Genomic DNA, 15,238 nt, shown 5'->3' on the forward strand with positions numbered 1-15,238 from the left:
ATGCAAGGCCCCCAAGTGTGGAGACCTGGATCAGTGACATGGCGGGATTTATAAAATTGGAAAGGGTCAAATTTGCCCTGAGAGGATCAATACAAGGGTTCTATAAACGATGGCAGCCTTTTCTGGACTTCCTGGCTCAAAGATAGGTATCTTGGTCAATAGCAGCAGCAACCCGGGGAGGGGGGAGGGGAGGGTAAGGGGGGTGTTCCTTATTGTAGTTTCTATTATGTAACTTTAATATTGTGTTAATCTGCGCTGTTGTTAATATGCTGTGTTGTTCATGGAGATGGGGCGAATATTTATGATTGCTAATATTATTGTTCTTTTTGGTATTTTATTATGGTTCGTTGTTGTTGTATAAATTCAAAATTTTTCAATAAAAATTATTTTAAAAAAAAGAGTTGTGCTGAGTGTTGAACTCTTACTGCCGGAGCAGTAGTGAAACTACAAATGCAGACACGTGGACGCTTAGTCATTGTCAAGAATCTCAGTGCAGTACCAAAGGGAAACCTTCTGCATTAAGCCAAATCCACTTGTAATGCACAACTTTTAGTTGTGCATTTAGATAATGTGAAGTATAGCATTTGCGGTAAGACCCGAGAGATCTGGTCATAGTTCTCAGAAGTATTCTTCAGCAAAATCTTTTGTATCCTGTGGAAATTTTTCAGTTAACTTCAGTGAGGAGTGGCTATGCTTCAGTTGGACCTACTGTCAAATTACCATAAGCACAATAAAACGTGGTGGTCTTGCTTGAACCTTTATTTGGAGAAACTCCAATGTGTGGATTTGCAATGCAACTTAGCCCACTGAGGACTAATAATGCTACTGATATGAGTTATTCCTCTTAGTGGACCTACTGTAATATAGGTTTTCACCATCCCGAGTAACTGTAGACATTTCTCGTGATATAAATCATGCATATAGTGCACACTTAATTTATTTTCATACCTATCGAACTATCGATTTATGTGGAAATGAACTGTTCATAAACTTTCTACTTCACTTTTTTGGGAGCTGAACCTCGTGACTGCAACTTTTGGATATTCGTAATTTCTATACATTGCGATCATTCACTTTCTTTTGCCTCTCTATCTCTGTCTCTTTTGCCTCCGTCCCTCTGTCTCTATTGCCTCTATCTCTTCTCTTTCGCCTCAAACATTGCATCTCTCTCTGTCTCTTCTCTTTCGCCTCAAACATCTCTTTCTCTGTCTCTTTCACATCTCTGTGTCTTTCGCCACACCCTCTGTCTCTCTCGCCTCTCCCTCTGTCTCTCTCGCCTCTCCCTCTGTCTCTCTCGCCTCTCCCTCTGTCTCGCTCGCCTCTCCCTCTGTCTCGCTCGCCTCTCCCTCTGTCTCGCTCGCCTCTCCCTCTGTCTCGCTCGCCTCTCCCGCCCCTCTCTCTCGCTCTCTCCCGCCCCTCTCTCTCGCTCTCTCCCGCCCCTCTCTCTCGCTCTCTCCCGCCCCCTCTCTCTCGCTCTCTCTCGCCCCTCTCTCTCGCTCTCTCCCGGGCGCCCTCTCTCTCCTCGCTCTCGCCCCCCCTCTCTCTCGCTCTCTCCCGCCCCCTCTCTCTCGCTCTCTCCCGCCTCTCTCTCGCTCTCTTCCCGCCTCCTCTCTCTCGCTCTCGTCCCGCCTCTCTCTCGCTCTCGTCCCGCCTCTCTCTCGCTCTCGTCCCGCCTCTCTCCCCTCTCTCGCTCTCTCCCGCCCCCCTCTCTCGCTCTCTCCCGCCCCCCTCTCTCCGCTCTCTCCGCCCCCCTCTCTCGCTCTCTCCGCCCCCCTCTCTCGCTCTCTCCGCCCCCCTCTCTCGCTCTCTCCGCCCCTCTCTCTCGCTCTCTCCGCCCCTCTCTCTCGCTCTCTCCGCGCCCCTCTCTCTCTGTCTATTTCAGATTACATGGCACCCAAAGCACTAAATTACAGTACATGGTATGTTAATGACTGATTCAATATTATTTTAAGCCTGCAGTGCAGCAGCATTTTAATATGATGGACATTGTAGCTGTGCTCGTTGATGGTGCTTTGCTAAGAGTTGGTCATCCAAATATCGTGGATCTTAGTTTTGAACAGTGCCATGTTGCCGTGAACAGTTAGAGGAGAAAAATCTGTTCAATTCAATGGCACAGCACCAAAAATCAGTTCCAAAGACAAATTAAACATTTTCTGTTTAGTACTGATGATATGGGATTGCTTTAAAGTTCAATGCTCTCTTGTCCATGCAACATTTTGTACCTTGTTTACAATATTATATCGTAAATAAATTGTGGTAGTCATCAGTAGTGTGGTTTGGAGATGCTGTATTTTCCTTCTTCTGAAGTGACTGGGGGTAAAAAGTGTTGAACATCCCATGCACCCTCCTGTAGGTGACTTAACCCCCCCCCCCCCCCCCCCCCCCCCCCCCCGTCATCCAAGGCCCAAAACTCGTGATTTACAATTTAACATAGAGTTGCTGCTCACAATGTGGTTAGGTGGATTGGCCATGATAAAATTGCCCTCCGTGACCAAACAGGTTAGGAGGGGTTATTGGGTTACGGGGATAGGGTGGAAATGAGGGCTTAAGTGGATCGGTGCAGACTCGATGAGCCAAATGGCCTCTTTCTGCGCTGTATGTTCTATACAGCGGAGAGACCAAATGCAGATAGGGTGACTGCTTTGTGGGACATCTCCGCTCAGTCTGCAAGTATGACGCTGAGATTCCTGTTGCTTGGATGGCACGGTGGCACAGTGGTTAGCATTGCTGCATACGGCGTTGAGGACCCGGGTTCGAATCCCGGCCCTGGGTCACTGTCTGTGTGGAGTTTGCACATTCTCCCCGTGTCTGCATGGGTTTCACCCCCACAACCCAAAGATGTGCAGGTTCGGTGGATTGGCCACATCAAATTGCCCCTTAATTGGCAAACAATTAATTGGGTACTCTTAAAATTTAAAAAAAAGATTCCTGTTGCTTGTCATTTTAATTCCTCTTGCTCCAACTCTGACCTTGCTCTCAGCCTGCCACAGCATTCCAACTTAAATAAATATATATGTTCATGGGATGTGGCTGGGCCAGCATTTATTGCCCATCCCTGGGGGAGCATTTAAGCATCAACCACATTCCTGTGGATCTGGAGTCACATGTAGACCAGACCAAGTAAAGACGACAGATTTCCTTCCCTAAAGGACACTTAGTGAACCAGATTGGTTTTTACGACAATCGATAATGGTTGCATGGTCACCTTTTAGACTTTTAATTCCAGATATTTATTGAATTCAAATGTTACCATCTGCCCTGGGGAGATTCGCACCCAGGCCCCCATCGCATGACTCTGTGTCTCTGAATTACTAGTCCGGAGATAATACTGCTTCGCCACTGCCTTCCTAAAGCTTGAGGAACAGCACCGTGCCTTTCAACTCTGCACTCTACAGCCTTCTGAACTCGATGTTGAGCTCAACCAGTTTAGATCATAATGTCTGCCTCCCAATTTGTTTTGTGTCTTTTGCTCATTTGTTTTTTGGGTTTGGAACCTGGATCCAGCTAGTCACACTTCAATAATTCCTGTACCATGAAATATTATCATCCTGCCACCCCACATCCGATAGCAGACCTTCCATTTTGCTCCCTCACAAACCCCCTCCTCTTACCCGAACAGGCGCCGGAGCATGGCAACTAGGGGATTTTCACAGTAACTTCATTGCAGTGTTTAATGTAAGCCTACTTGTGACAGTAATAAAGAGTATGCACTTGCTCAAAGCCTATTCACTTTCAGTCTTTTCTCTGTTTTCATGAAAGGTCATTGGACTGAAATGTTAACTCCTTCTCTTCACGTATGCTGCCTGGCCTACTGAGTATTTTCAGTGATTTCTGTTTTTATTTCAGATTTCCAGCATCTGCAGTATTTTGCTTTTGCTCATCTGATCAGAATTCACTATTAGATCTGAGGTACTTTAATCCATACGCAGCTGAGAAACAGATTTCCATGACAAACCGATTCGGCCTAATTGCTGTTAAGCTGCAAACATGCAAAAAGCTGGCATTGTCCCTGGCCTCATTGGCATTAGTGCAAAAATGGGTACTTGGTTTAAACAGGAGTGTCACCATAAAGTAGTGACATGTGAGGAATTGAGATAAGATTTCTTATTTTTTTATGATGTGGAGATGCCGGCGTTGGACTGGGGTAAGCACAGTAAGAAGTCTTACAACACCAGGTTAAAGTCCAACAGGTTTGTTTCAAACACAAGCTTTCGGAGCACTGCTCCTTCCTCAGGTCCATTCACCTGAGGAAGGAGCAGTGCTCCGAAAGCTCGTGTTTGAAACAAACTTGTTGGACTTTAACCTGGTGTTGTAAGACTTCTTATTTTTTTTAAGGCGTTACTTTGTCCTTTGGGTTTTAGCAAAGTTGCCAACAGAAATCAATTTCCAGATTGCCATTCACAACAAGTGTTAGAGGTGTTTTGAGCTTTGCAGTTCCACACACTTTGAAACCCTATTCTCGGCAGTGCCAAGGGAGGGTGCTGCTGACTGAAACCAAATATACAGCTTTCTAGCAGTTATTTGCTAATGCAAGCTTAATAAAATGTTCAGGGACTTGCGAGTGACAAATTACCACACAACAACTAAGTCCTACCGCATTACATAACTTTTGTATGTTTTTGTATGTTCTGGGATGCAGCTTGTGGTTAGGCAGACATTTCTAACCCTGTGTGGAGAAGCTGTCCTTTGGTTTTTGTTGTCCACGGCCACTCGGTTAAGTTGGTTGGCAGCTGCCAGGAAGCTACTATATACTTTTATAATTTTGGATGCATATCGTGCAACTATTACTCTTGGCCTGCGTGGAGATGATGATGTTATTCTGCCCCCCCCCCCCCCAATCGATTTTATTTGGTGTAAATGACGGATTGATATTACCTACTTCGTTTGTATAATACATCTCTGTTCCAATCCGCCTTTATTAGGAGTTTCAGTCATGCACAAGGTCTGTTTATTTCAGTTCGTAGAGACTTGGAGACTCTTTAAATAGACTCCAAATAAACTTTGTTTGTTTTGCTATTAGTCTATCTAGCTTATTGGCTGACATAGGGGCATGAAAGGGAACTCTAATATATCTTTGAGATCCTCGGCGAATTATGCGCATCGTCCCTTAAGGCAACAGGATTCTTCATTCAGTGGAGATATCAGTGAATATCATTTTTTTTTTGCATGAAGTATGCTTGAGCATTGTACGATTAAAGTAATTTTTATTCTTAAATTGTTTCCAAGTGAAAGATGGGAATGTATTAAGGAACTACACCACAGATTCAGTGGCTCAAGAACGCAGCTCACCACTGTCTTGAGGGCAATTTGGGATAAGGGAAAGTCGCCTTAGTCCCAGACAACCATAGGCTGCTTTCACCTTTGAGGGGGAGAGCTAGCTGGCTGTGATTTAACCTAGGCAATAAATGTTTGCCTAGTCAGCAAAGCCTACATCCCTTGAATGAATTTTTAAAAAAAAACTTGTATACTGCATCTGATGTAATTGCCAGCTGGATGGCCAACAAGATTTGTATCACTGTAGATTCCGTGGAGAAGATAATTCAAAGACAAAAATTACATAAAACCTACAACAAGGAATAGTTATTCGACCCCGTTGGTATATGCCTGTGTTTATGCGCCACACAAGTATCTTCCCACTCTAATTACTGTTTCTCTCTTCGTGAGTCATTTGAACTTTTCCTTCTTGCCTGCACCTTGACTATTTTTCGTGTGACCTTTGTTCCTATTTATTTATCTTGGACGGATTCAAACATGTGATTGAGCCTGACATTGGGTACTCTAGTGCCAATGCTAATTTAAAAATAAATACCTGTTGTCTGTCTCTCTCTCTCTCTCTCTCTCTCTCTCCATTTAAATTTCCAACTTTTTTTTTGTTCCACTTTTGGCTCAATCACACGTGCATAATTATTCCAACCTTTGTTCACGTGAGCATGGTGCCACCTTTCAATCTATGAGCAATATCACAGGAGATGAACTTGTCCTTTTCCTTTAAACATTTCCTTTAACATTTTACTTTTAAATTTCTATCTTCCTGCCTTACTGCCCTGTTTTATTTTTAAGTAATAATCTGGTTTATTTACTAGTATCTGTTTAATGTTGTGAGTAAGAGTACTGGAGGAGCAGACATTTTTTCCAGTTAAATATTGGGAAGACGGAACTCATTGTTTTCGGTCCCTGCTACAAGCTCTGTTCCCTAGTTACCGACCCCTTCCCTCTCCCTGGCAAAGGCCTGAGCTTAAGCCAGTCTGTTCATATCCTTGGTGTCAAATTTGATCCAGAGGTGAGCATCCGACCTCCTATTTACTATGACTGCACATTTCACCTCCTATAACATCACCTGACTTCACCCCTAGCTCAACTGCTGCTGAGATCCTCATCCATGCCTTAATTCCCTCTAGATTTAACTATTCAAATGCAACTCTGCTGGTCCCTAAGTTCTACCCTCTATAAGTTTGAGGTCATCCAAAACTCTGCTGCCCGTGGTTTAGAACATAAGATATAGGAGCAGAATTAGGCCACTCGACCCATTTAATCTGCTCCGCCCTTCGATCATGGCTGATATGTTCCTCATCCCCATTCTTCAGCTTTCTCCCCATAACCCTGATCCCCTTATTAATCAATAAATCCCCTTATTAAACAAGAACACCAGATTAGTGCTTGAGGTGCTGTTACCTAAAGGGCTACAGACCAAGAGCTGGAAGATGGAATTTGACAGAATAATTCTTTATTAGATCACGAGAACTAGGAGCAGGAATTAGCAATTTAGCCTCTCGAGCCTGATCCATTGTTTAATACGATCATGGCTGATCTCATCATGGCCTCAACTCCATTGTACTGCCCGTTCTCCATAACTCTTTAACCCATTAGTAAATAAAAATCTGTCTAACCTCTTAAATTTATTCGCTGTCCCAGCATCCACCGCACTCTGGGGTAGCGAATTCCACACATTCACGGTTCTTTGGCAGAAGTAGTTTCTCCTTGCCTCTGTTTCAAATTTGTTACGTCTTATCCTGAGACTATCACCTCTCGTTCTAGAATGCCCCACAAGAAAAAGCATCCGCTCCACGTCTACATTATCCATTCCCTTTTAATCATTTTCTATACCTCAATTTGATCTCCCTTCATTCTTCTTAATACCAGAGAGTACAGGCTTAAAATGTTCAATATCTCTTCATAAGACAAACCCCATGTCTTTGGAATCGATCTATTAAACCTCCTCTGAACCACCTCCAATGCCAAAACTGTGCACATTACTGGTCTCACAAATGTCTTGTACAGTTGCAACAACGCTTCCTTACCTTTATGCTCTATTCCTTTGGCTATAAATACCAACGTTCCATTCGCTTTCTATATTACTTGCTATACCTGCATGCTAGGTTTCTGTGACTCATGCACTAGGACACCCAGGTCCCTTTGCAGCGGAGGACCCCAAAGTCCCTCCCCTTTTAGATAATAAGTTGCCTTTCCATTTATCCAACCAAAATGGCTGACTTCACACTTATCCATGTTAACCTCCGATCTGCCACGTTTTGGCCCACTCTCCTAATCTATCTATATCCATTTGTCAAGTTCTTATTTCCTCATTGTAACTTATTGTCCCATCTATTTTAGTGTCATCCGCAAATTGGCTATAGGACCGTCCCTGTATCCAAGTCACCCACGGTAGCATTGTGGGCAGCACGGTAGCATTGTTGGGCAGCACGGTAGCATTGTGGATAGCACAATCGCTTCACGGCTCCAGGGTCCCAGGTTCGATTCCGGCTTGGGTCACTGTCTGTGCGGAGTCTGCACATCCTCCCCATGTGTACGTGGGTTTCCTCCGGGTGGTCCGGTTTCCTCCCACAGTCCAAAGATGTGCAGGTTAGGTGGATTGGCCATGATAAATTGCCCTTAGTGTCCAAAATTGCCCTTAGTGTTGGGTGGGGTTACTGGGATATGAGGATAGGGTGGAGGTGTTGACCTTGGTTAGGGTGCTCTTTCCAAGAGCCGGTGCAGACTCGATGGGCTGAATGGTCTCCTTCTGCACTGTAAATTCTATGAAATAGTTGGGGCCAAGGACTAAACTGAAAGAGGTGCTATTAGGTAATTTGGATATTCTGAATTCTCTCTGTGTACTCGAACAGGCGCCGGAGTGTGGCGACTAGGGGATTTCACAGTAACTTAATTGCAGTGTTAATGTAAGCCTACTTGTGACAATAATAAAGATTATAATAAACCCTGTGGCACCCCACTAATTACATTGTGCCGTCCAGCAAAGGACCATTTTTTCCGACTCTGGCTTCTGGTCATCAGCCAGTCTTCTATCCAAGCTACTAAATTACTACTAACCCCATGTGATCTAACCATGTGTATTAACTTTCTGTGTGGCACCTTATCAAAAGCCTTCCAGAAGTTCAGATATACTACATCTACATGATCCCCATTATCCATTTGGCTGATATCTTCAAAAAACTCTAGCAAATTAGTCAAAGATTATTTAATCTTAATAAAACCATGCTGACTGTGAGATTGCATTTTGACTTTCAAAATGTCCGGATATTACTTCCTTAATAATGGATTCTAACAATTTCCCAACAACAGATTTTAAACTAACTGGTCTATAATTCCCTACATTCTGCTTCCCTCCCTTTTTGAGTAAGGATTTTTTCCAATCCACTGGAACCTTTCCTGTGTCCAAGGAATTTAGAATATTATAACCAATAGATCTGCTGCCACTTCCTTTATAACTCCCTAGGGTGTAGGCCATCAGGCTCTGGGGGCTTGTCTGCCTTCAATCCCACTAGTTTGTTCAGTACTGTTTCCCTAGTTATGCTGATTGTTCTAATTATGCTGATTGTTCTATATTCCAACATTTTTATTACCTCTGAATTACCCATTCCTATAGGAATGGTACTAGTGTCCTCCACCATGACAACTGAGGCAAAATATTGATTTCACATCTTCGCCATTTCTGTGTTCTCTACTACTAACTCTCCAGTTTCATCTTCCAAGGGACCAACATTCACTTTGGCAACACTCTTCCCTTTAATGTACTTATAAAAGCTTTTGCTATCCTTTTTGATATTTTGTGCTAGCTTTCTTTTGTAATTTACCTTGGCTCTTTTTATTATTTTTTTAGTAACCCTTTGATTATGTTTAAAAGTTTCTTAATCTTCCAGCTTGCCACTGGCCTTTGCAACATGGTATTACACCTTAGTTTTTGTATTTATATTGTCCTTCACCTCCTTGCTTGGCCATGGAATATTTTTTATCCCTCTTACCGTCTTTTTTTCATCTCTAGAATATATTTTACTTGTGAGGAATTGAGTATCTCATTAAACAACTGCCACAGCTCATCAGCTGTCCTACGCCTTATCCTTCCTGCCCACTCTACTTGGGTCAGATCTGCCCTCGTGCCTATGTAATTTCTTTTGTTTAATTCCAGAACGTAGAAAGTGCGATGCCACTTTCTTGCCCCAAACTGTATTTTGAAATTTATCATATAATGGTCACTTTTCCCTAGAGCATCCTCAACTCAGGTCATCAATTAATCCCTCCTCAATATACAAGACCAGATCCAGAGTAACCTGCTCCCTGGTTGGTTCCATAACCATATTGTTCCAAGAAACAATCTTGAATGCATTCAACGAACTCTTCCTCGAGGCTACCCTTGCCAATTAAATTAAAATCACCCATGACTATTACCGTATCTTTCTCCCAAGCCCCCAGAATTTGCTGGTTTATACTGCACCCCACTGCAAACTACTGTTTGGGGGCCAATAGATTACTCCTACCAGGGACTTCTTCCCTTTGCTATTTCTTATTTCTACCTAGACTGATTCCACATCTTGATCTCCAGTGCTTATATAATTTTCTCATTACAGAATTGTTCCTTTTCTTCACCAGCAAAGCTACATCACCTCATTTTCCTTTCAGTCTATCTTTCTGAAATACTGAGTACACTTGGATATTCAATTCCTAGCCTTGGTCTCCTTGTAACCATGCCTCAGTAATTGGATTGGATTGGATTTGTTTATTGTCACGTGTACCGAGGTACAGTGAAAAGTATTTTTCTGCAAGCAGCTCAACAGATCATTCAGTACATGGGAAGAAAAGGGAATTAAACAGAATTCAAGAAAATACATGAGAATACATAATAGGGCAACACAATATATACAATGTACTACATAAGCATTGGACTACATAATCGGCATCAAGTCATACCCGTTTGTCTCTACTTGCACCATGGTCTTTGTGGTATATAAACAATTTCAACGTAAATGCAGGGGAATGATCAAGAAGTTTGTAGACACAAAAATTGGCTATGTTGTTGATGGTGAGGAGGATAGCTGTAGACTGTAAGAAGATATCATTGGACTGATCAGATGGACAGAAAAGTGGCAAATGGAATTCAACCCAGAGAAGTGTGAGGTGATGCATTTGGGAAGGTCAAACAGGGTAATGGAATACCCAATAAATGGGAGGATATTATGAGGTGTGAGTGGCGTACAGGAAACTAGGGCCCTTTGAGTGAATGTCCACAGATTCCTGAAGATAGCAGGAGAGGTTCAGAGGGCACATGGAATGCTTTCCTTTGATAGCCAAGGTATAGAATAGAAGAGCAGGTAGGTTATGCTGGAGCTATTTTAAAAACTAGTTATCCCACAACTAGAGGCAGAAAACTTAATCTCATTTGAAAGGTATCTGGATGTGCACCTGAAGTGCTGTAACTTGCAGGGGTTCGGGCCAAATGCTGGAAAGTGGTATTAGGCTGAGTGACTTGCTTTTTTCTGGTTGGCACAGGCGAGATGACCCAAGCGGCCTCCTCCTGGGTCATAAGCTTTCTATGTTGGGGAACAATAATGGCCTTGGCCCGCAGCTAGAGATGATCATCAATTTTGTGAGGAACCAAGTGGAATAATGCTGGAAGAGCAACAGTACTGACCCCTGAAATAAAAACAAAAAGTGCTGAAATGCTCAGCAGGTCAGGAAAGATCTATTTAGAGAAACCACATTTATATTTCAGGACAGTGACCTTCCATCAGAACTGAAGGAGAGAGAAATGGAAGTGTTTTAAGCCAGTGGAAGAGGCAAAGTGTCAGGAAGAACAAAGGAAGAAGGACTGTGATAGGGTGGAGGGTAGGGGAGATTAAATGACAAAATATTTCATGCTACAATGTTGTAGTACTGACTCCTGTTTCTACAAAAAAAATACAATTTGATAGTAGTGATCAATCATTTATATTGATGGTGTTGGTTATGGCATCCTTTTTATTCTAACCATATCATGCACTTGATGACACCAGGTTGATGATAATGCAGTATGAAAGTTTTGAACTGATTTAAAAATAAAATAGTGGCAGACCAGACAATAGTATGGCATTACCTGGTGCAAGTTCTTTGCTGGGTTCAGCCCTCTGAAATTCCCTGCCAGATTCTAATGGCCGTCCACATTATTTTGCTATAATGGAAACTTGCAGAAACACGGGATTCTATTGGATTTTGAAACAAGTGTGAATTTGATTTTTCTTTACATCCAAACATGACTTTTAAGACAGAAGTTGAAAGTTAACGGCGTTTAATCCGTATCCTTTCTCCATTTTGAGTGATTCTGGTTACTTTCTCATCTCCCTGCCAGTGAACTGCCACTCTCTCCCGCAATGTGCCCTTTTTGAGCAATTCCTTTTGCTTTTATTAAAATAGATAATTTACCACACAGGTTGCTGATTATTCCAGGAAAGTGGGCATGTCGATGGGTATTAAGTAAGTGCAAAACCTGGCATGGTTGCTTGCAAACTGTCAAGCGTACTAGAGAGTTGGCAACATCCACGAAGCTGTACCCCACAACGATTCGCTTCCACTGTAGAGAGCAGGAAGAAATGGGGACTTGGTGATTGTAGGGGAGCAGGGTGAATGGTGTAATTATTTGGGGAGGAGATGTTGGTGTTGTGCGTGGCTGTCCCACTATTTGGAATCGTGGGCTGGCTGTGAACTGCAGCTGGAAACACAGGGAGGGTGATAAATATAGAGCAAGATTTGTGTCACTTATTGTGGCACGGTGGTACTGTGGCTAGCACTGCTGCTAAGTTGCCCCCAAGTGTCCAAAGGTTAGGTGGAGTTGTGGGGATAGGCCGGGGGCTTGGGCCTAGATAGGATGCTCTTTTGGAGGCCAAGCGCAGAATCGATGGGCCGAATGGCCTCCTTCTGCACTGTAGGGATTCTATTATCCTCGTAGCCACATTCAACTGCATTGGCACATGCCATTGAGAAAGCTAGTTGATGTTGCCATCTTGGACTTGTTTGTGGTAGATCTATTTGAGAAATGAGATGGGAAAGAAAATATCTTCTGCTTGAAGATTGCCCTTTGAGATTTATAAGAGTTGTTTTGGTTAAACGCAGGTTGCTGTGAGTTCCGAAGACTAGGCATATCTTTTAGTGTGCTCATAGTTTTAAAGTACAACTTGCATTGTGCAATAGATTGGTTATGCTTACTGTGACCCTGAAGAGAATTAATTTTCATTTGATAAACGACTGCCTGCATGAAGGCTTCCTAAACTATTCTCACCAGTTAAAACTAAATAATATGCATCTTCAATACTTTACAGGATACCAGATAAAGCTACAAATAAATCACTGAAAGTACCATGTTAAAGTGTGGAAACATTTATATCGGATTGTAGCCAAAGGGCTGCAGAATTGTTTCAAAATCTTTTGAAAGTAGCCTCCTGATTGGTCTGTAACTAATAGCACTCTGAAACCAACACCTGCTTGTAATTTGCTGGGGGAACTGAAACAACTAACTGCAATCCACAGAGATAATTTGCATTTTAACTGTTTGCTTTTAAAGTCTATCGAGCAAGCTCTTTGAGGTACACACACTTTGCATTCATTTACGCGATTTAATCTGTTCAACTGTTTACACGCAAAAAGAAACCAGTGCTTGGGATGGCTTACTTTCAGAAATATGGCTGATCCCACTGCTAAATGCTTTTTTTAAATCTACGCCCTTCGATTTTATCTCACTCATTTTATGGGCCCTCTTCAGTCTGGACTCCTCTCTCCCAACGTCTTCCACCCACCCCACACACAAATGTTAGTATTTACTGCAAGTTGCATCAACTTGCTTTTGAGTCTCTGAATCCAGATTGTTAATACAAGCTGTAAAGGATAGGGTGGTCCCGATGACCCCGAGAAAACCCCATTCACATCTATGTCAATATTCAAGATTAGATCGGATAAGCGGCTGATACAAAAAAGGCTAATCGATTCTGGCAAGTGGGCAGGTAAATGACATTACTTTATTCTTTCATGGGATGTGGGCATCGTTGGCATGACCAGCAATTTGTTGCTTGTCCTTAGTTGTTCTTGAATTAGATGATTTGGTAAGCAGTACAGTTAAGAGTCGGCCACGTTGCTGAGAATCTGGATCGCATGTAGGCCAGACCGGGTAAGAATGGCAGTACTCGGAGTATGCCGCGCCGCCTAGGACCATTGCCAGAGGCCCGCTCCATCACTCTCTGCCCTTGACCGGCTGAAGTCCCGACGGCATTGATCTAATGTGGTTCCGCCGGTCGGGATACTCGTGTGTCCCTGGTCGGGGGCGGGCCGATCGGAGGGCAGGGTGGGCCTTAGAGGCAGCTGGGAAATGTTTGTGCGGACGGACAGGGTCAGGCGCGCGGCTGATCGGGGTGTTTGTTTTTAGGGTCCAGCTCCGCGATCCGCGTCCACCTTGGAGCACAGTGCAGCTGCTGGACCTGGAAGTGCGGGGGCCCATATCTGCAGCAAAAGCTGCTAGATCTACGGCCGGTCCCTGGTAGCCCCCTGCAGGGCAGTAATATGTGGCTGTTTCACGCCAGTTTTTCTGCTGCGCAAGTCCGCAGTTTTGACGCCGGAATGGGGACAAATCCAAATAATGGAGAATCCAAATAACGGAGAATCCAGTCCATGTTTTTAGTTGGGATGGTTCTTTGGATCTTCAAGATGGAGCTTTAATTTATGAGGTATAGGTATAGATGGAGCTTCAAGGTTTTTTTTTGTTGCTGTGTTAATTAGGATATTTGAAATAATTCCTCATTCTGTGCAACGGCCCATTCTTAGTCAAAAAGATTCTGCAGCCTGAAAGGGTTACTCACAGCTGGTGCTTCATCTGGTGTGAACATTGTGTGCATGCATGATAGGCATTTCCCTGTATAATATGGAAGCTTTGATCAGGAAGCCAGTTTGTATCCTTGCCTTCTATCTGTCCATGTGGTCTTTATTTTTAAATTGTTCATTTTTGGGCTTTTTCTTTTCATATTTAACATGCTGTTTTCTCCAGCTTGTACTGAAATAAACGCCCCTTTCTCACCTTCCCTGTTGTTTACTTGGTATTAGAGAATCAGTTTTCAGGAGTCTGTGTGCCCCCTGTCTGTACAGGAACGCTGAAGGGAAATCTAAAATCTGAAATATTAAATTGAGTTAAACTGATGAAATTATTGAACCAGAACGATTACTCAGCTCAATATAATTTTTTCAGTAAACACACAATAGCCGCTGGGAAGCCTTAGATCCATACTCTGTTCATGTGGCAGTGCAGGGCACTATCTCAACCGTGATGAATATAAGAAATTGACATACTTTCTGCAATATTATTATTAAAACCAAGATTAAAATGCTTACAGTATGTCTGCTAGAGCTGTGATTAAAAGTGAAGTAATTAGTGATTTTTGCGAAGTGTTTTGCTAATAGATATTAAAAGCCATTTTACCTGTTTGCAGATAGAAAGCTAATGTAATGTTGTAACAGTTTGAGCCTGGCTAAACAAATCAGGACACATCTTGTAACAGAGACAAAAGAATGTTGTATGCTTTGAGTGCAACTGATGTAGCTAACGGGAGGGGTCAGGTCTGTCTGGACAAAGGAGTTGCTTCCAGGACTCTAAACTGAGCAGACGTTTTTCAGCTTGATCCTAAAAAGGTTTCTCTCTCTCCAAGGACTCTGCACCAAGATGAACCAAGTAAAACCTGGTTGTCAACTTTATGCACAAGTGGTATTTGAAATATATGAGTTGCTTAATTGGATTGTAGAGGCAAGTTTCAGAAAGTAAGTTAAGATGTTGTACCTGTTAACTATAAAGCTATTTCCTTGTTGGTAATGTACTTAATTCTGTGTTCAAATTAAAGTTTGTTTTGATATAAAAGCTGTCTACTGGTCACTATTTTCATGTAACATATGCAGTAACATTTCTTCACGGTTTTAACCAAATGCAAATAGCTGGGTT

The 15,238-nt window shown here is 42.8% G+C and overlaps 1 protein-coding gene across 8 annotated transcripts in view; it reads left to right on the forward strand.

The window, feature by feature from the left end:
- The window catches only part of chd9 (chromodomain helicase DNA binding protein 9), a 268,042-nt gene that overhangs the window by 105,765 nt on the left and 147,039 nt on the right, over positions 1–15,238 (forward strand). The window contains exon 1 of one of the 8 annotated variants that reach the window (XM_038806720.1): positions 12,850–13,262. The exons of the other annotated variants lie outside the window; for them this stretch is intronic. The gene's annotated coding sequence lies outside the window, so the exon portion shown is untranslated. Of the gene's footprint in view, positions 1–12,849; positions 13,263–15,238 lie in introns of those variants that run through there. 8 annotated transcript variants of the gene reach the window in all.

The sequence above is a fragment of the Scyliorhinus canicula genome, chromosome 9 (genome assembly GCF_902713615.1).
Source record: "Scyliorhinus canicula chromosome 9, sScyCan1.1, whole genome shotgun sequence".
In the NCBI taxonomy this organism is placed as follows: Eukaryota; Metazoa; Chordata; class Chondrichthyes; order Carcharhiniformes; family Scyliorhinidae; genus Scyliorhinus; species Scyliorhinus canicula.